Source organism: Corvus hawaiiensis, chromosome 2 (assembly GCF_020740725.1).
Source record: "Corvus hawaiiensis isolate bCorHaw1 chromosome 2, bCorHaw1.pri.cur, whole genome shotgun sequence".
Classification (NCBI taxonomy): domain Eukaryota; kingdom Metazoa; phylum Chordata; class Aves; order Passeriformes; family Corvidae; genus Corvus; species Corvus hawaiiensis.
Genome location: NC_063214.1, coordinates 7,730,103 through 7,750,665, shown reverse-complemented (window position 1 = coordinate 7,750,665; position 20,563 = coordinate 7,730,103).

Sequence of the window (20,563 nt, the reverse complement as noted above, 5' to 3'; positions counted from 1 at the left end):
AACTTGGAAAGTATGGAAAATATCCCTTGCAAATACTGGGCCTTCCACTTGTTTTCTGCTGAATTTTATTGCTCTTATCAGTCCAGGATGTTTAACTGAATAAGAAGACAAACAAGTTCAATTATGTCATCAAAATATGTTACAGTTTAGACTTCAGGGGAACTATTTAGTAGCAAGCATATTTAAGCAACCAGGATGTAGATTATTAATTCAGTGGGAGGGTCAATTATCTTAATAAGGACTGGAGGTGACATAGCATTTTGTGATTTTAATCTGCAATAGGTTATTGTGAAATTGCCTGAGGGTGAACATAATCAATTTGGAGCATCTAAGCAACATTTACTTTGTACTAAACCTGACAAACAACCTGAGGAAATTCACCCATGCAGTCAAACTGAACAGGAACACAGAGAAGAATAAAGATATTATTCTTCAGAGGTGGGTGAAAAAATGACACTTGGTGTAAGATATTTACAGAATTTTTTGCAGAAAAATTTACAGAAATTTTGTGTTATCAAATACTGTCCTAAAATGCATTCAGTTCCATAACAGAAGAACTTGAATTTGCCACCCCCTAACCAACAAAGAAGTGTCTAAAGTGTTATGAAAAGAAGGAAAAATAATACTCACAAAATATAGAACTCAAAATATCAGCCTGTGCATTAAGAGCAAATATTACCGTTTACTATGAAAGTATTCAGGCATATTATTTATCAAACCTATGGTGAGTGACTATAAGTCCATGTTTTTACAGCTAAATTAGGTATTACTCAGCACCACTTAAAGAAGCTGCTGAGAGGTCACTTTTGTGAATTTCTTATGTCTGACAGAAAGAAGTTCCCATCATTAAATAGCAAGAAAGTGTTCACAGCACAAAGCTGCCTCTTTGGTCCTTTGGTGTAAATGGATAATTGACAAAAGTATCTTGGTTGCATTTGAAAGCTCAAACTTTTCAAACACAGAGGAAAATATATTTTAGTCTATTGGACCTAGCTAGAAAGAATTAATATTTTAATTTGACCTTTATGTCTCCATTCTTCAAATATATTCAAAGTTGTTCTGAATATTGACTCACGGAAACCTAAGATCTCAGATTGTGTAATTAGCTTGGCTTATAGCTGCCAAATCACATTGGAGTTTCTCATCATTAAAGGTGCCAGTGAAGAAAGGCATGTCACGGATCTAGTAAGAGAAAAGAAGTGAGGGGTTTTTTTTCAGGTTGTTCTTTGATTTTCATCATGAAAAGCAGATAGATTGGCCTTTCTCCCCCCTTCAGCACAGAATCAATAAATTGAGCAAAGTTGTGAACATTGGCAGAATGACTAATATCAGTGTATCTCCTGTGGTGACCCAAGCCAGTCTCATTCCCAAAAATGCATCTCTGTGGTTATTTTATAGCTGTTAGTGCAGCATGTCTTTAAGAAGAAATATTTCATAAATTCTGCCTGCGTTCACAGAGAGGTGGCACATTGTTTATCCCAATAATGAAACAATTAGAACGCTTAGCAGGTATAAGAAGGATATGCTCTACGTATCTTCCAAATCTATTACCTTCTGTTGGAGTCCTGCAGACTTTCCAATCTGCAGCAAAGAATTAAAAAAAAACAACCCCTCCTTTGGTTTATTTTCTCTAAATTCAAATGCTTATTTACTTAATCACAGAGCCACAAAATGGTTTGAGTTGGAAGGAACAGTAAAGGTCATCCAATCCCCCTCCATGGGCAGGGACACCTTACACTAGACTAGGTTGCTCAGAGCCCCATCCAACCTGGCCTTGGACACTGCCATGGATGGGGCAGCCAGGGCTTCCCTGGGCAACCTGTGCCAGTGCCTCACCACCCTCATGGTAAAGAATTTCTTCCTAATATCTAATCTAAAAATACCCTCCTTCAGCCTAAAGCCATCCCTCCTGGTTGATCTTGAATATAATTCCATTATACAACACTTTTTGGAGCAATGAAATAAAATGTCATGCTGTCCATCAGCCAGCTGGAGAAAAGCAACAAAATGGGTTCGAGGGTTTGAAGAAGTCTACGTCTATAAGGAATGGAAACAAATTTCAAGAAAAAATGTTCTTTCCTCCTGGGCCTTACTCACCTGTGCATTCAACCTTAGGCACTTCACGTCTGAATGCAAACATTCAGTAGCAAGCCTATACCCACACTAACACAACCTTGCTGTTTGTGCACGTATGAGTTGTGTCCTTTCTGTGGAAAGTCTCTAGAACTATTGTCTGTCCATCAAAGAGGACACATCCACCCTCACAGCACTTGTGCAGTTAGAAAAATTTAAGGATTTGGGTGGACTTGTCTACAAATTCAGTGTCTTCTGAAGAACCCTAAGTTATTTCATCCCTCTTTCCTTCCCCATTTGCACAAGCAAATATTTAGAATCAAAACACAGGAAAAAAAAAAACAAACCACCGTGTATGCAAAACAAATGGGTGTGTCAAAAATCATATATTAGGTTATAGAGCTAGATTACAGTAGACAGTCCTTGAGAAGGTCTGTAAGAAGAAACCATTAGAAGATAAATCCGTAGATAAGTACCATAAAGCACTAAGGAGAAACAGAAATTAAGGGGAAAGATACCTGAAAGATCTAAGAACAAAATTTTATAGCTAGGACACCAAGCTGTAGAACAAAAGGGAATCATCCTGTGTGTGCCCAATACATGAGAACAGTACTTGTACTCTGAGAATAAGTAAACAGAAAGATTGCATTATGCAAAGCATCCTGTAAGGATTTTGAGACAGACAAGTTCACTAAGAAGCTGAACAAACTCTTTAAAAATCATCCCAAAAGTGTAAAAACAGATGTGAATTTCGGTGCGTAGGAAAAACCTGACTTGCAGACCCTAAACTGGTCTTGCAGGATATGCAGAGTTTAAAATCTGATGTCTCAGGTGTACCACAACAGCTAAAGCTGATTTAAAAAGAATCAATGAGAATGTGTCAAGGTAGTCAAAATTAGCGGTCACAGTCACTGAGCTTCAGACTGAAAGAAGAGAGGAAATGAAGATCCTGTTCTGTGTAAACAATGAAGACAACAGAACTATTTCTGTAGAGCAAGAACTTAGAATAAACCTGCAAGTCAGGCTTTATTTAGTGTCAGAATACAGTCAGATAAAGGCTTTTCAGATTCCTTTTCTCTGTTTTAAGTATTGGCAATTTATCGTTCACTGTGTGACCTTCCACTGTCTCTTTCCCCTTTTATTCTGAATGGGTTTCCATATAATCTCCCATCCAAGAAATCTCTTCATTACTCAGAATAGGCAGGGTTCTGCTTTTATCAAAATACAGTGGACTAGATTCTTATTTTTATGCTATTTTTATTTATATTTTTATTTATGCTATTTTTATTATATTTTATTTATAATATTTATACTATTATAATAGTAGCAACTAAGCCAAACACCACACCATAAATGTTTAAGCAGTTTATATTCATGTCATCCAATTGTTCTTTAACAACACAGTGAAAACATCATAGCAATAACAACCCAAATGTGAAGAAAATACCATGACTAAAGAAAGTTAGTCAATTTAGTCTTTAGTGAGTTCATTTGGGCAGTTTGAAGCTAATTATTTAATTTTCATTGGGTTAAAATTCATGTAATATTGAAGAAAGTTTTCCAGTTAAAATAATTTCTGCCTGAAAACAGTTACTTGCAACTGCTGCAAGAAATAACTGCAACTATACTAACTACAAGAGATAAAACAATAATTCTTGATTATTTTTTCCATTTGTTTGACATTTTTACATTTGGCAGTACACTGTGTATTGACAAAGTAACTGTTTCCAGTACACACTCAGTTTGTTAGTCAATTCATGTGTTGCTGGCATGGATTTTCCACACAGCAACAGAGGAGCAAAATATGAAAATGCCCAGAAATATGTAACTTGAAGCCCATAAAAATTGGCAGAATTATGAAGGCCTAGTATATAAAATAAGTTTGATTCTGTAGGCAAATAGATTTAACTTTTGGTTTGTGATTTGGTTGGGTTTTTTTCAGCTTTGCTTTTCCTTACAAACTTCTTTCAGACGATTTACATCCAGACCTTTAAGCATTAAATACAAACCTGTTTGTCTGTTTTCCAAGAAAAAGCAGATTTTGAGCGAAAAATATGAAATTGCAAAAATTTTGAAAACAGGCTCAACAAACTTGTGACAAGAGGCAAGCAAGGGATGGTTCCAGCAGCCCACTCTCACCACATCAGATCAGTGGAGAATGTGGCTCGGACAATTCCAAGTTTTCCCTGACCCATATCTCAAGGACAGTCCCATTTTGTGGGCTATCCTAGAACTGGGCACTTCAGGATTTCTTGTCACAAGGCCTGAAAAGCTGGAGCTAAAAACCCATGGGAGTCCCAGCTGCAGTGAAAGCTCTCTAGGGGAGGTAAGGTAACAACTTTCAGGCTTCTGCACTTCTTGATGAAGAATTGCCTCCCATGCTTCAGGGATGCTGGATAACTCTTGTGTTTCTCTAAGGTTTTCATTTCCCAGCTCCCTAGTGACTAGGGAATTAACAGGAAACCGGAACACAGAAAGCCTGAGAAACCTCAAAGCTCTCTAAATTTCATTTAAAAATTTTCAAGATAGACTATGTGATGATTGTTGATGTATTTGTCTACACTTTCCTTCTGCTGGATATTCCTTTTATGTAAAAGCACAGCTTTAGAATACACAAGGAATTTTCCAAGGAATAGATAGTGTGACCTTTTCCCATGCTCTGTAAGCAACATTTATCTCTTCATAGTGTAAGATATATATGTTGAGCAACTTATGCTGGAGAACAGATGGTAAACAACTCAAAAAGCAGAAAACAGAGTGCTACCAAAATATATGCTTTTTCTTCTTTTTGCTTCTGTCAGACTGTAAATATTCAGACCATGGAGAGTCTTTCACAAGAGGTTAGCATTTCTGAGATGTCCCACTGACAGCTGTGAAACTGCTTGTGACACATCCACACCTACGGGATAGAATCATGGAAAAGTGAGTCTGTAAGGTACCTCGAGAAGCTTCATTTGGCGCCTTGCCTCACACAAGGTCAATTTTATCTTTGTCACTCCTGGCTGATGTTTATCGAACCCATTAATAAAGGTGTCCCATGATGGCAGCTACAGTTTTCCCCAGCAATTTATTCTGTTCCTTTCTATATCTTCATCATCAAAGTCTTCCTAATATCTGATCCATGTTCCTTTGTGCTGGAGTCTATTCTAATTACTTTCTTATTTTATTCATCATGGACATGGGGAGCAAATTTTTGCCTTCCTTTTTGCAAAAGAAGCTTTTCCCATACCATAAGGTTTGCAAATATGTGTTAAAGACTGGAGACAAATTTTCTTCTTTTTTTTTCAGTTATCAGCCAGAGTTGATAAAAAAAACTAGGTCTGGACATAAAATTTAAAACTTAGCAAAACTGTAGCTGTAAGAAAAGTACAGGGACAAAATGTTGACATATGCCAGAAGTTCATCAAGTAAAGTTTATCATCTCTGCATGTTAGTAAGCAAAATGGAGGGAGTGAGAGGAGAGAAATTGTCTTTTGGAGGTTTTGTTTGAAGTTTTTTGGTTTGGGTTTTTTCTAATGCTAATCCTTTGACTGAAAGAAAGCAAAACAGAAATTTAGTAAAAACTAATTTTCTGTTGGAAATTGCTTTCAACAAAATATTTTTGACCAGACACGTTACAAAGATTCAAAAGATAATGTCCCTGTCAATCTTCACCAGTGCCTGAAATTTTTTTTACATTTTCCTCCAGCAACACAACAATAAACTTTAATTTTAGAATCATTGTGTATTTTATGTGCTTGCACAAAACACTTGTTAAAACTTTAGCAGTTAGAACCATTCCTTGAAAGAATCTCGGAAATTTCAGGTTGTGCCTCTGTTTATGGCTATCTACTTACATTTTTCATGCAGGGGGAGCAATGGCACATCTGTTGCATGTTCTGCATTGTTTTATATCTCATTCAGGGACATGGTGAAAGCACTTGTGTTTGGACATGGAAAATTTGAACTTACTTCAGAAATTCCAGCTGGGGCAACCAAACTGAACACCCACGAAGAAAATTCTCAGGTAAACATTTTGTCCTTGCTTCCATATATCCAGCTGCTTTGTTGTGGCTTTCTAAATTTGATCACTTTGAAAAAGCTGTCATAGATCTCTTAAAACCCCCCATCTAACATAAATCTCAAAATTTATGACAATTAAAGACATAGCTTAATTTTGCTAAATTCTACAAATAGAGTTTGTTCTAAGCTTATTCTTAAAAATCATAATAAGATTTAAAATATCAGTGAAGTTTAAATACTCCATTTATGTCTCTTATAAAATAAAAATTATCACACTTTAACAACCATATATATTTTAAGCACTTGTGTTTATATACCTGAACAAAATGTCAGACTTTCCTGACTCTCATGCCGGAATAATTTTATCCGGAGAGCATTCAGAATATCTAAGTTATCATGGCATGAATTTACTCTTTAGTCATTATTTTCCCTGCTCTGTTGAGCTAGTGAATCTTACCTTTTACTGTGCTTGCTAAGCTCTGGAAATTCTTTGTACCTTCTAAATGTATTATCACAACAAACATAGAAAATATGCCCAACATCAGTGTTTAGAAGAGCTCACCCATACCTTATGTACAATCTTTTCATACACAGGGTGAATTTCAAACTAGAGAAACTCAAGGACTCATTGAAAATTAACTTTCATTAGCTATAAAGGCCTGAAAACACTGACAGAACTCCTACCAGACCTTGTCCTTTTTGTTACAGAAAGAAGCAGAGAACCCGGCTTGTTGTTACATAACTAAAAAACTCAGCAAACTAGAATCCACAAAGTTTAGCACTAAAATAATCAAACTGAACATCTGAGGGGCAGCTGGAGGAGGGGCTATGTCATGAGTGACTTCACTGGCCAGAGGGATTTGAAAAAAGAACTCCAGGAGACACTGAGACAGACATTACCTTTATCATCAGTGTTTCAACATTTGAAGCCAAAAATATTCTCCTGAATCATCATATGGAAGATCTGTATTTTTAATGACTTCCACTATTCATAGGTAACTCTTATAAGCACTGAATAAGCCTCTTTTACAAGTCTGTGTTCTTCTTAGCACTCCTTATAGACATTGTGGAAAAGTTTTAAATGTCATATTTGATTTGTGTTTTATTTGAAATGGAAATAAGCAGCCCACATAGGTTTAATAATTTATCTAGTGTATGGTTCAAAACACCAGGGCACACGGCTTGGATGTCAAAATACACTGTTTGGAACTGAATTGTTTAGTAAGTCTTAAAGGCAGCAATTCCAATAGTCATTCTAAAGCAAATTGTTTTATTCTCCTAGCCTTTGCTTCTGTCCAAATTTGATCTTGTGGCTGGACCTTTTTTGGTCCAATCTTTGCACAAATCTAAAATAAAGAATGGGAAAAAGTGATTTTTCCCTTCCAGTCACTGCATTAATCCCTAATGAATGACTGCAGTGTTGTTTTGGTGCTGAGTATTGCTTTAAACTGTTGGACATAAACACCAGGCATCCAGCTTACCTTCCTGAAGCACGCACATGGTTTGCTAGACAGAAAACCACAGCTGAATTTGGTCCCAATCCGATTCCGCTGTCGAACTGCAGAATCTGCAGAAAGCAGTAGAATTATTCTAATTATGCCTAGTAATTAGAGGCGAACACAAGTAGCTGGGAGAAAATTGCTAGGGAGGGGAACAATTTAACGCAGAATAGGAAGTGTATTGAAAGCAGGCTGAGAAAAGAGAGAAACCAAAACAGCACGAAAGCACCGGGGCGTGCTGCCTTCCCAGGCACGGGGATCGGAAGTTTGGGTTGGGGGCACTTCTGTGTTAGACTGTGATGGAAACATTGCAGACAGCACAAAGGTGGCTTTGTTGCCTCTGGAAGGAGCATTGGCAGCAGAGCTTGTTGGAAACTTCACTGCAGATCAGCAGCAGGGTTGGTCTGAAGGAGCCTTTTGCCCTGCTATCCATCCTGAGAACAAGGAGTAGGTGCTTAAACACTACAAGCAGCAGAAACAGGTCCTGATGCCACGGGAATTTAAAAGACACCAGGTAGAGCTCAAAACAGTGTTCTATAAATCATGGTGCAAGGGTTATAAAAAAGTAATTCAGATCATTTTTTCGCCAATCTCAAACCCAGTCATCAAGTAATGAAGTACAGCACCTTTTTCCTCAAAACAGATTTTCCCATTTGTTTTGCTTTTTTAATTTTTTTTTTACACAATCACTTACTTAGTGGATAAAGGGAATGCAATATATAAGTCTGGAGTCTAGTAAAGTGCTTGATATGACAACTTGCAGAATTGTACTGAAAATTATTTCCCAATGACTTGCAGAGAGCATTGTCACAAGGGCTCAGAGCTGGCTGTAAAATAAGGGCTCAAAGTATTAGATTTGGAGTATAGGGGAGAATATTTAATAGCTTTCTGTAGAGAGTCATTCAGTTTAACGTCTTTATTAATAGTGCGCATGTGGGAGTAAAAATACATTAATGAAATATGCAGGTGAGAATAAATTAGAACTTGAGGTGAACACCAGAGAGCACAAAGGCATAATACAAACGGGACCAAGTGAGATTAAGGAATCAGGCAGAAAATTACAAAATGAGCTTCAAATGGGAAAAATACAAACTAATATGTTTGAGGAAAATAGTGTAAAATACAGATATTCACAAGGCTTGAAAAGCTGGGATGAAGTGTAACACTGAAAGGTTTCAAAGTAGTAGTTGAAAACTGAGTGAAAAATTTCAGTGTATCATGGTCAGATTTTTTTTAGTTCTGTTCAAGGCTTCCTTCTTCAGATAACAAAGATACAGTAGCATCTCTGACTTCAGTACTCAAGAACACTGGACCTCTTTAAAAGTAAAAAAAAAATACATGATCAGTTTTCAATTCCCACAACTGAAAAGATAGTGACAAATGAGTTTATGATTTCATTCTATTTCTGCAGTGACATATCTGTAACAAATAACCACAAAGTGCCACACAACAAGATGATCCAAGGACCCTGACCTGAGAAATGGAAGGAAGATCCACCACAAGCAAACCATGGTTTGATTCATTTGTGTAAACAGATTGCTTTCTTCTCTGGTTGTTTGGATGAAGAAGTGACTGATTTTAGGCTGGATGCTGATTATATTACAGTGATTTTACCACTGTGACCATACCATGTGGTTTTAGGTTATACTGAATACTATGGAGTGTATTTGATTCAGAGCTCATCTAGGTCGTTCCCCTGACATAGCAGAGATCTGGGACTCTGCACATATGTTTTCCAAGTCCAGAAGGAAAAAACTCTTTTGGGGAAATTACTGGGAGTTGTTGGAATTTATCAATAAATCAACCATGCAGAGGACAACAGAAAAGCCACCTTGAAAAATGCATAGAAGACAAAGTAAGTAATGTCTTGAAGAACTAGCAAATATTTGAGTCTGTAAGTTTTTTAACAATAATTGATTTATTCAGTCTTGTGCTTTTAAATTTTTTTTTGTTCCCTGCATTAAAATTGTTATGAATTCTTATTCTCCCTCCCAAATTAATAATTCTGAGTCAGAACCAGATATTTTCTCAGGTATAATCATTAGCACTTGTTAAAGGCCTTCACATGCTCTAGGCTGTGTCTTGTTAAGATTATTAAAAGAATCTTTCAGTTACCTCCTGGTTATTTTCCAATTTGTTTGAAGATGGTTGCAATTAAATCTCTTTCAGAAAAGACAAATTTCCCTAACAAGGGGCAGTTTGCAGCTCAGAGCTCCAGGTATGCTCTCCATGATCCCAAAGCAGCTTGTGAGCTCTAGCAAGAAAAACTTTCTATTCTGCTTTTTTTTTTCTTTCTGCAGTGCTCAACGGTTTTCGTCACTTCTGCTTCCATGAACTCCTCTGTTTCATTTGAAATTCCTACAGATCTTTCTGGTGCTGTTTGACCATTTTTCACATCTAAACATATTTATTTTGGTTGCTCACTGTAAACAAGACTATAAGATAAGGGGGACAAGAGGCCTTTAGGTAGGGTGTACCCATTCTTTCGTCCTCTGCACTCAGACAAAGGGCAAAGTGAGAACTGCTTGAAAGCCAGCTAGTTCAGATTTAATGGCACACTTTTTAGCAAGCTGACAGAAAAAAACCGGGGTGTCATGCTGGTTGAGAAAATATTGAACTGATGGGGATGCAAAACAGAACATTGACAAGGAAAAACAGACAAGATAAAAAATTACAGCATGGGTTAGGGTTTTTTGACAGAGCAAGGTGAGGGGGGAGAAGAGGAGGTGTTGGTTCTCTGTATTTTACTTTTAAGCTTACAAGTGTATTACATTATCTCTGTTAACAGGTTTTCTTCTGTTTGACACACAAAAAAATTCAATCATAAGATTATATTGTGCTTTTGGGTAATGTAGGAAATGTTGATATCTCCTGAGATAATGGCACTTTGTGAAGCAAATGTCCTTGGGTTTTTTTGACTTTCAGTTCATAACATGAAGGAGTTTAGACGAAGATGATATACTGGGTCTCTTTGGAAGCTTGAAAACAGATTGTTACTTTGCATAATCAAGTTACTGATACCCAGTGATGAGTAACTCTATGTGAACCACAGAAAAATGCTTCTAAAATAAAACTGCAAGCATGCTGACTTGTTTATTGGCACATATTATTTTGGGTTCCTCCTAAACACCATTTCTCCATCCCCCAAATGTGGCAAATAAATAATTTAATCAGTAGCAGCTGTCTTGATACCACCACAGAAAGGTAAGCTTGTAGTCAAGGCTGTGAGGACAAATCCATCTTACACTGATGCTGTGGCCACTAATAAGTTGATTTGAAACTGTAAAGCACTATTTAAGTGCTAACTGCTTATTTTGTCTTGAGCCGCCTAAGATATGTGCTACATTTTCTGAGTACTAGTATTTGTCTTGTTGCTCAGATATTGTCTGTCTTTATTAATAAAATTCTGAGAGAGCACACACACTGTAAGTAGTATTTAAAATTTGCATAGACCCATCCATTCTGGAAATAGCATTGAACTTTGTTCATTAGCTCTCCCAAAACTATCAGCTCTATTACCATAGTGAATATTCTGGGTGTTATGAAGTAATTGTATGCTACCATACATTTTCTAAACCAGAAAATTGAAAAATCCTCAAGAATGAGGTGCCAGTATTCACAAAGAACAAACACATTAAAAAAAATCCCTCAAAAGGTACCTTAAATTGTCAAGTGGAAAAGTAGAACTAGTTTTTCTGTATCATGGACATTAGGCACAATTAAGGGGTGTAGGGGAGAAAAATAAATCTCCAGTTTGCAAGTGTCATCTGTGATTATGACAGTTACCTAAACATAAAATGTATGACTAGGCCCAGAATTAAGTAATATGATATTAGAGGTGTTGGACATGAGAGGGGATTAAAATACAAAGATGCTTGACCTAATTTCTATTAGGTTTTATTTCATCCTTGTCATTTTTTAAAATTTTGTTTTATTTATGTCATACCTTTTTCTGCTAAATACCTGCACTGTTGCAAAGATATTAAAAATATCTCTTCTCCCAGATTCATCTTGAACATTTTCCACAAGCTGATCTCATAAGCTATTTGGGGAAGATTGTGCTAACTTGTGTTCCTGTTGCCAGATTATCTAAATCTCTCTCAAATAACAGTGGCAATATTTTTACTCACAAAATTAAACTTGACTCACAAAATGTTTGCAAACACAAATAACTCTTTCTTTCCCTTTGATGGATGTACCTTTCTGGCACTCCAGTCAAAATTAGCAATTCCTTCTTGATTGGTGTAGCACACACTTATTTCTATGGAATCAGGATCATTATTTTCCAATTAGTATTTTAGAAACTGATACTACTTTTCCGGTATCTCTATGGTAACATATTTCAGATTCTTCAATTCACGAATAAGAGATATTGTTTAAAACAGTCATTGATTGATCAAAATTGTCCCAATGCTTCTCCAACTGCTTTCCAATTTTTGTTGAATTTCAAAAATGAATTGGTGTTTTTTAGATAGGTCTTGCTACAGACTTTTTGTATCTTTTATGACGTGAACTGCTACCTAGACGTTTGGAGTTCCTTATGTTGTTCATTTCTTTTGAGAGGGGCACTGCTACCATACAAGACGATGATGAGACAGTCTAAGGATAAAACATGTTTGGAAGGAACTTGGCATATATTATTAAATGAATGGGAAATGATCATTTAGAGCAGCAGATGATCAGAAAGGAAGGCATATTTTACTTGCAAATAGGGCACAAGTTGGCAAGTAAACTTGAACAGGTTTTAATACTATTGAAATGTCATGTTAGTACTTTGTGAACATTTGCAGGAGGAGCCTTTGCACCAAAACACTCGCTAAAAGGAGTCCTGGGAGAATATTTCTGTAAGGAAGAAATGGTTCTAATGAGGGAGATACTATGAACTTGTCAGAAATATTGCTAAATTAGTGGACATATGCTGTCTTGTTGCTACATATCTTGTGGTAAATAAATTTAAATTTATTTAAATGTCAGAGCACTGTGTAGTGAAGTCTTGGAGGAAATTAATATTAAAATCAAAGTTCAGGCTCCTTTGTTAAATATTTGATTATGTACGCCCCACATTTTCAGCAACAAAGTATCCATTGAAGTATACAGTAGTCATCTTTTCCCCTCAATTTATTGTTTCTGACTACTTTTCAGATAAATTGAAAATAAGAATTCCACAATTTTGACTTAAAGATTAGTTAATGGCTTAGCTTTTTTCCCTGGAGCAAAAGACCTCTGTGTCTTAGGACTAGAAGGCAGCTTGGAGTTAGGAAAAGTATCTGACAAGGTTAATGCTGTTGCAGTTCTATCCCTGTAAGACTTGGAAAAAATTTCCTATTTTTAAAGTGAGGAGAAATAGAGTCAAGACAGAAGTGGAAGCAAAAATCCCAAATTGTTACTGATCCTCCAGCATATCCCTTCAGGTAAAAAGAAGACGTGAGGTAAAGGACAATGTAGGGAAAAGATGAAGAATTATGAGAAAGGATGAAAAGAGGGATCTAAAAAATGCAGTCAAATATCTAAGAGATCCTTGACATAAGCAAGGAAGTAGATGGAAATCCATGTTGCCTGATGACTTAAAATCAATGCAATAAATAGAAGAAAAAATACAACAACAGTAAGCAGGAAATTTGACACATTTCATAGCCCATGGCACATAGATTATAGCATTTTTTAAAAGTTGGCTGATACATACATTGATTGAGGCTGTAAAAAAATAGTTTGTTATTATTAAAATAAAAATGTTAATATCGTTTGGGATTACAAAGGAAAAAACATTAAATCTAAAAGACATACCTAAACTGATGTGATCCTACCTTTCCAAATTCCTCAGGCAACACAGAACTGAAGATTAGGCAGTGAATTCCCCCGTTACTCCAGTGAGATTATGGACCTAGGCTTGAAGTTAACAGTAACCTTTTTTTCTTCTCTGACATCCTCAAAATTACAGGAGGATTTAATTGAAGGACAAGAAGAATCACTGTAAGGTTGACATTTCCACATGCATGGGCACAGTACCAAATAATAATAGTAGTAGTAATAATAATAATAATAATATTCTAATAACCTGTAATATTATTATAAAATACTTGTAAGTATTATTCATTGACACGAGGATTTTCTTTCCCTTGGTTCTGGGTTAGCACATCTAGGACACACCCTGTTAGTGGTCAAACCATTTACCATCTAAAGTTTAGATGGCAACTTTAGATACAACTTATTTCAGTTAGGTACAGAGAATAACAAAAATCTAAAATACAACCTGCCTTTGACTATGCTGGAACTCTGTTAATCATAACACTATTCATTTTTGCTGTGATATTTTTAATGGTATCTTTTCATCAAATGAATTTGTCATAACATTTACTTTGTGATGAATATCAAGACATATAATGGGATGTGTAACATGGTTTTTCCAGGATAAGTCACCCTCTGGAAGATAACAGAGTACATTCCAAATGAGAGGGACTGCTAAACCCTTCTTCCTGAACTGTGTTATTCTCCCTATATATAAAATTTCATATTTATAAAATGTATGATCATGCAAATGCTATTTTATTGTCCCAGCCTACTTCTCATAAAACCTCTCCCTTTCCAGTGCTCCACACATTTTAACTGTCACATAAAAGCATTCATGCTATAGGTATTTTTATTTCTATATTTACATATTATTGATATTCTTCTGTCAAAGGCAACGGTTTTGTGATATAGAAATAGTACCACTTTTCAATCTGTTGCCTTACTTATCCATCAGTAATATATCCAAGTTCCTGCTGCATACAAATTTAACAAAGGTAATAATCTGAAATGGAAATATTACATATGGAAAAAAGGTTGCTTTTTCTTTTAAAGCTGAGAGGTGTTTCTTTTGTTTTGTTCTTTGAGAACAAGGAGAGATTTGACCAGTGTTTAGAAGTTTAGTAATAATTTCATTGAAAAAACCTAGTGCCCTCACTCTTTTGACCAGACAAGCATTTCCTGCTTGCAAACATGATCCAAGTCCTAAATCAGTGAAAATGTTTGTTTTGTATACTTTATGCTCAAAATCAGGAGTATAACTTAGGCTGATGGTATCTAATGTACATGTGTTATTCCCAAAGTTTTTTTTTTTCCTCCTACAGTTGTTTGCCATGCACCATGGTGCAAGGCTTTCTGAGTGGTGAAAAAAATTGGTACTCAGAAGAAATTAATAGGAGAAGAAAAATACAGAACTAGATTTTGATGTTGCTATTAAGACAGTGAGCCTGGATGATATTTACTACACAGATTTTCATCCCATAGTAACAATATTTTTACTAAATATTTTACAGTTTTTTATTGTTCCATAGAGGGATTGAAGAAACAGTGCAACTATTACCTGTAGTTCTTGAATTTCAAGTAGTGAACCTCAGGTGACACTGAATTATTGATCAGAGCACATTCTCAACACAGAGGCCAGAGGGAGAGTACTCACACTTTTCAAACAAACCCCATCTTGATACAGAACACTAAGTGTTAGGTAGTCTCATATCCAGTATTCTCCTAAGAATTCTTTTTGGAGGTTCATGGTTATTTCTTAATCAACATTATTTTGCCCATGGTTTCTAAAAAATTGGCCCAGCTTTTGAGAAGGCAGACTGTTCACCTAGTTTCTAAGCTTGGGACCAATGTTTATTTTTGCTATCTCAATTTGATTTGATGGTATGAGGAAGCTGTCACCATCTGCTTCTATCTTGTGTGATTTGCCTAGCCATGTGAAAAATAATGAATGTGACCAGAATGTTCAGGTTGGTGAAAAAAATCACCTGGATATGCTACTTTGATTTTAAGGAAAAAGAAACAAATAATATAATGAGCACTGTTGAATCCCCACACACGTTGTCCCCATTTAAAAATGATACTAATGAAAATAATTTTCAAAGAAGAAAGATATTTGTGACAAAAAAAATTTCAGAACGTAGAGCAGAAATTTGATATTGTTATAAATTCATAAGATATAAAATTATAAATTATAGAACTACATTGTATTTGGATGAAAGAAACAAAAGGCTTGGATATCACCTGTAAAAGCATTAGCAAAGATATTAAATTTTTAATTAAAGTATCAGCCAGAAATCTACATTAAATATCTATAAGAAAGAAAAAACTCAATATAAATATATGCATAAGTATAAAATCAGAAATATATGTATATGCAGAAACAGAGGATTTTCCTATGAGTAGCTATTTCATATCCAGGGTTGCTCAAATGGCTGGAAGCCCTGACTTTTACTCTCTCTAGTGTGTTCCATTTGCAAATAGAAAGTAAAAGCAGATTGTAAATTTTTCTGCTAACACCAGCACCTGAAACATTAACTAAGACAAGGATGCAGCAGTAGCCTCTATCCTCTTCATATTTCCTCATGTCAGCTTCCTTTCTGCCCAGTAAGTTAGTCACAGAGGAAAGAAGGTAAGAAAAATCACTTTTACACTGTGATGAGTCTGTCCAAGTCATTTAAATTGGCTTGGAATAGCCCTGCTCCGGGACAGGGGGAGAAAGCAGCTGTAACTAATTCAGGAAAGAATCAGTTGTTCACTTGCCACCACATTTTCTTATCTCCCTGCTCAAAGATTTGCCATTTCCTTGGATATACAAGAAAATAGACTGGATAAAAGGGTTCTGGTTTAATTTGTCTGAGATTCATTACTTTAGATCCTCTGAGATCTATTCAGGAAAACTTGTGATTTCTTTTAGAATCTTTTTTACCTGTTAGAAGGTAACTAGCAGTACCTAATCCAACTTCTTCCATAGCTGCTATTCCTTTCCTAGTTAAAAAAATTAAATACATAGAGAAAGGAAAATGTCTCTATTCACTGTACAAATAATCAGAGGCTTAATTCTCACGCCAAACTTAGTTGTGCTTTCTTTTGAGTCCCTTTCAAATTCTGATTTTTAAGGCTGCAAGGAGTGTAAATGTACAACCTACAGTGTTTGCTAAATCTTTAGGTAAAAGGAGAGAAAATCTCCTTGATCCTGTTGAGTTTGTTGGGAAGCGGGAAGGGGAAACAAATACCTGCATATTTTAGTTCTTTTCTTCAGCTAAATGATGTCCATGAATACAAAACTCCACTTGTAAATCTTCCAGTATCCTCTTGTCCAAACTACCCCTTCAAGCTCCGCTATCTGCATCCACATTCTTGCTTTGTCAAAGCCACTATTAAGTTCTGGTTTGTTTTTTAAAATTATAGTTGTATTATTTCAAACAGAAAGCCTTGTAATCATAATGATATTCACCAGTCTAATGTTTTCCCTTATCCTCCATAAATTTTTCTTTCTTGAACATTTTCCTGGCAGAGTTCTACTTCTAATTTGTTGCCATCTTTTCTTTGCTAACATTAATACTCTGTTTACAACAATTACCATAATTCATTCTAGCTAAAGGTTGAGGCCTGAAAAAAATATTGTCCATCTCCAATTTTTTAAAAGTACAAATCACGGTGAATAATGTAACTTCAATTCCAATGAGGAAGTATTGTTTCAAAGCAAATGACAGTAATGATCTTTAAATTACATGACCCAATTCTCCTGTGACTTTTATATTTTCCTGTAAATCAGGGGTACATTTTTGAAGGCTATAAAGTTGCACTGACCTTTAATTATAAAGGTAACTGCAGAACCAGATTATGTTTTTAATAGCTTCAGGCAGAAATAAGGCATGGATCCCCATGCTTAGACACTCTATTTAGTTCACCTTGATGAAAAGAGGAGGCAAGACCAGGGACTGCAGATAGGTCTTGTGACATTTCAGAGGGCTGAAAACAATACCCACTTCCTCAACCCCTCGGGCAGCAAACAACTGGTACCCCCTCCACACACAAAAGCAGTGTCCCTCACTGTCCCTTACTCTGTGAAAGTGAGGACCTTCAGCAGAAGGATGGCATCTTTCAGTCCTTGTGGGAAACTCTGTAAGTGCTTTCTTCTCTTCTTCGGGGAAGCTTTCAAGTTAGAAGGTTATGCTGTGTCATAGATTTTGTGTAGAATGGCTGTTGTATTACAAATATAATAATAATTGCAATTAAAATCTCCCACAATCTTTTTCCGCAACACAATAAACAAACATAATATTTGTAAAGTCAAGTATTGAAACTGGAAATCTTCCCTGTAGCCTTCGACAAGTTTATGCCTTCAGTTTTCAGCCTCTGCCATTATTATTTTTTTGCATCTTCTTTACTGTCTCTCTGCCAGGTTGCCTTTCCTTGTGTAAGTTTTTAATTTCTTAGGTGCTAATCTTGGCATACCAGCAGTAACAAGAATTGGTTGTTCAATGTAGATGGAATCTTCTGAGATTTTAGTAATGAACATCTCCACAGATTAAATGTGAAGTGTTTTCTTTTAAAGGCTGTGGCCAGCATTGAAACTTAGGGTATGATTTTGTGCATGGAAAGGAAATGGACAAAAGAGTGTACAGAATATAAAGGCATGGTAATTTCCCATTCCAGAGGACAGGCTTTTGATAAAACTACGGTTCTTCACAAGACTTCATGCATGAACACATTAATATGTGATGAAACTGGAATTTCACTGCCAGCAGAGCCAGGTGAAGTTTCTAGTTGCAGTTTCTAGTTCAGAGGAAATTTCATTCATTTCTTCCCTCAGAAGAAGGAAGACTCTAATGAGAATGTACTAACATCAGTGTTCCTCTTAAATCTGAGCTTCTTTCACACAAGTTACCAAAACCAGCCAAGGGTATTTGAGCACTGTATTTCCTTATCAGCTGCTTTGGTTTTATTTGGTTTGTATTTTTATCAGTGCTCCATCCTTAAACACCAAAAACTTCCCTTGTCATCAACTTGCATTTTACCATGGCTGGACATTGCCCAGATAAAAGGAAGAGTGACCAAAATCTCCCAGCATGATCTTTTCCTAACATCAATATATTGACATCAGTAAAATCTAAAGGATTGTGACAGTTGTGCTGTCTGTGCCTGAGAAACTACAAGGCAGAAGACAAGCTGCAATAAGCATCTGGGTCAGGACTTGTGTCAGTGGAAGCACGGTGAACTTTCAAAAGAAGCAGCAGGCAGTCTAGGTTAGCCTCAAAGGAGGCAAGGAACAAAAAGAGGTTAGCTGTCTTGGCCTTTTGGCCCAGGGACAAAAAACCTACAGTGAAGTGTTAGGAAATTCCTATGGGGATATTTCTTAACTTAAAAGAAGGACATTTCAAATGCAACGGTTTTTAAAAGACTTTAAAAGGAATTTATAACTACCAACTTGAAGCCAGATTTCTTTCTGAGATTGCATGTCAACAGATATTTACAGTATGTTGTGGTCAAACTCATAAATGGTAGTAAAAATTCAGATTGGTAGTATGAGGGTATCATTTTAACTATAGATTTAGATTTTTTTTTTTCCCTGAAGCATTTTGTAATGTTAAAATTGTATTTAATCAGAGAGGACATTTTCTGTGAAATTGAAGGCAATGGTAAGTTAAAAGAACCTCAGCTTGAGTTGGCAGAAAGCAATTTAGTTATTTTTGTAATTCTGATGTATTTCCAAGGTCACAAACAAGACTGATTTATACAGGAAATATGAGTTAGAAAGGCTGTTTAAATGAGCTGTAAATACTTTGCTTAGATGTGCCTAGATGGATTTATTTCTTCCATCAGCTGCACTGAAAAATTATGATTTACCAGTAATCTTATTTCACAATTCAGTGACAGTGATAACTTTCCTTGAAAAGAAATTATTTCCCCCATATTCTGCAAAATAAACTGATATTCAAAGTAGATAATTCAGAATTTAAAAGGATGCCCTGGAACTCTGCTTATCCAAGGGACACATCTGCTAAGGAGTACTCAGCATAACAGAAACATGAACTGAGAGGGTCAAAGAAGTCTTTTACACAGGTGGCTGTTAATGAGAACCTTCCCTAAGTATTGGATGAATGGGGAAACACACACAGATTAAATGAAAAATAAATTACCACACCCAATATGCTGCTTCACCAACAATACTCTTCCAAACATCTTTTCTCATGATTCTCCACTTTTGAGAAAAATGTCACTACTGAACCCAGACAGATACTACCTATAATGCAGCCCATCAGTTTTTACTAATTTTCCAGGGATTCAGTCAAAATATTCTAAATGATGTGTTTGAGGCAGAAAATAATAAACATTCATCTCAAAAACCTCGTTATGAAAAGATATCCAGGGTGTAATCACCTCTTTCACCTCCTTCGGAATTTCCTTAAAGATGGGACTCAGGTCCTGCTCTGTGTTGCTAAACTCGGTGGTGGCTGAGTTGATGAGTTGGTTTTGGCAGGCAAAGGCAACGAAGCACACATTCATAAATAACATCACACAGCTTAAGTTGTTGTCCCTGCCTCAAGTACAGTATTCTCATTTTTCAAAGCTTCTCCAAGTCTGGAGACAGTCTCCAAGACACTGGGGCAGGAGATGAGTTGCTGCAAAGGAAAGGAGATTGTCTGGTATCCTGCTAGAAGGAGCTCCCTCCGAAAAAAAACATGATCTCCTGGAAAGAACCACCTCCTCCTCTCCCCAGGCTTTTCAAAATGCCCTAAATGTAGTAAGAAATACTTGAAGAGAAAATACTGAGAAGGTGACAAGAAAGAGAAGGGAACAACTATTTATTTGTTTAAAAGTTGCTCATTCCTAAGGACCTCAAAAATAAGGAAAGCAGTGATGAATTGCAGGCACGTTCAGGGAGGGCAGGAAAGAAGTCAGACAAATGAACATGGTGGGAGTTGTGATCTCTCCATAGCGAGCAACCTTCAAATGAATAATTCAAAAATAAGTGTTCTGAGATGGAGTAAGGTTAGTAAAAAACTTCATTTTTATAAGTTTACTGAAAAAGAAACTTACTTCTTATGTCAAACAAAAAGAAGTACTCTAAAGAGGGTAGTTAATCTGCACATGATTCACAGGTTCATTTTCAGGTTAGCATTTGGACTTGGGCTTTTTACTTTTAAAGCAAAAACCTTGCTTTAACCTTTTTTTAACAAAATTGCTCCATACTTAGC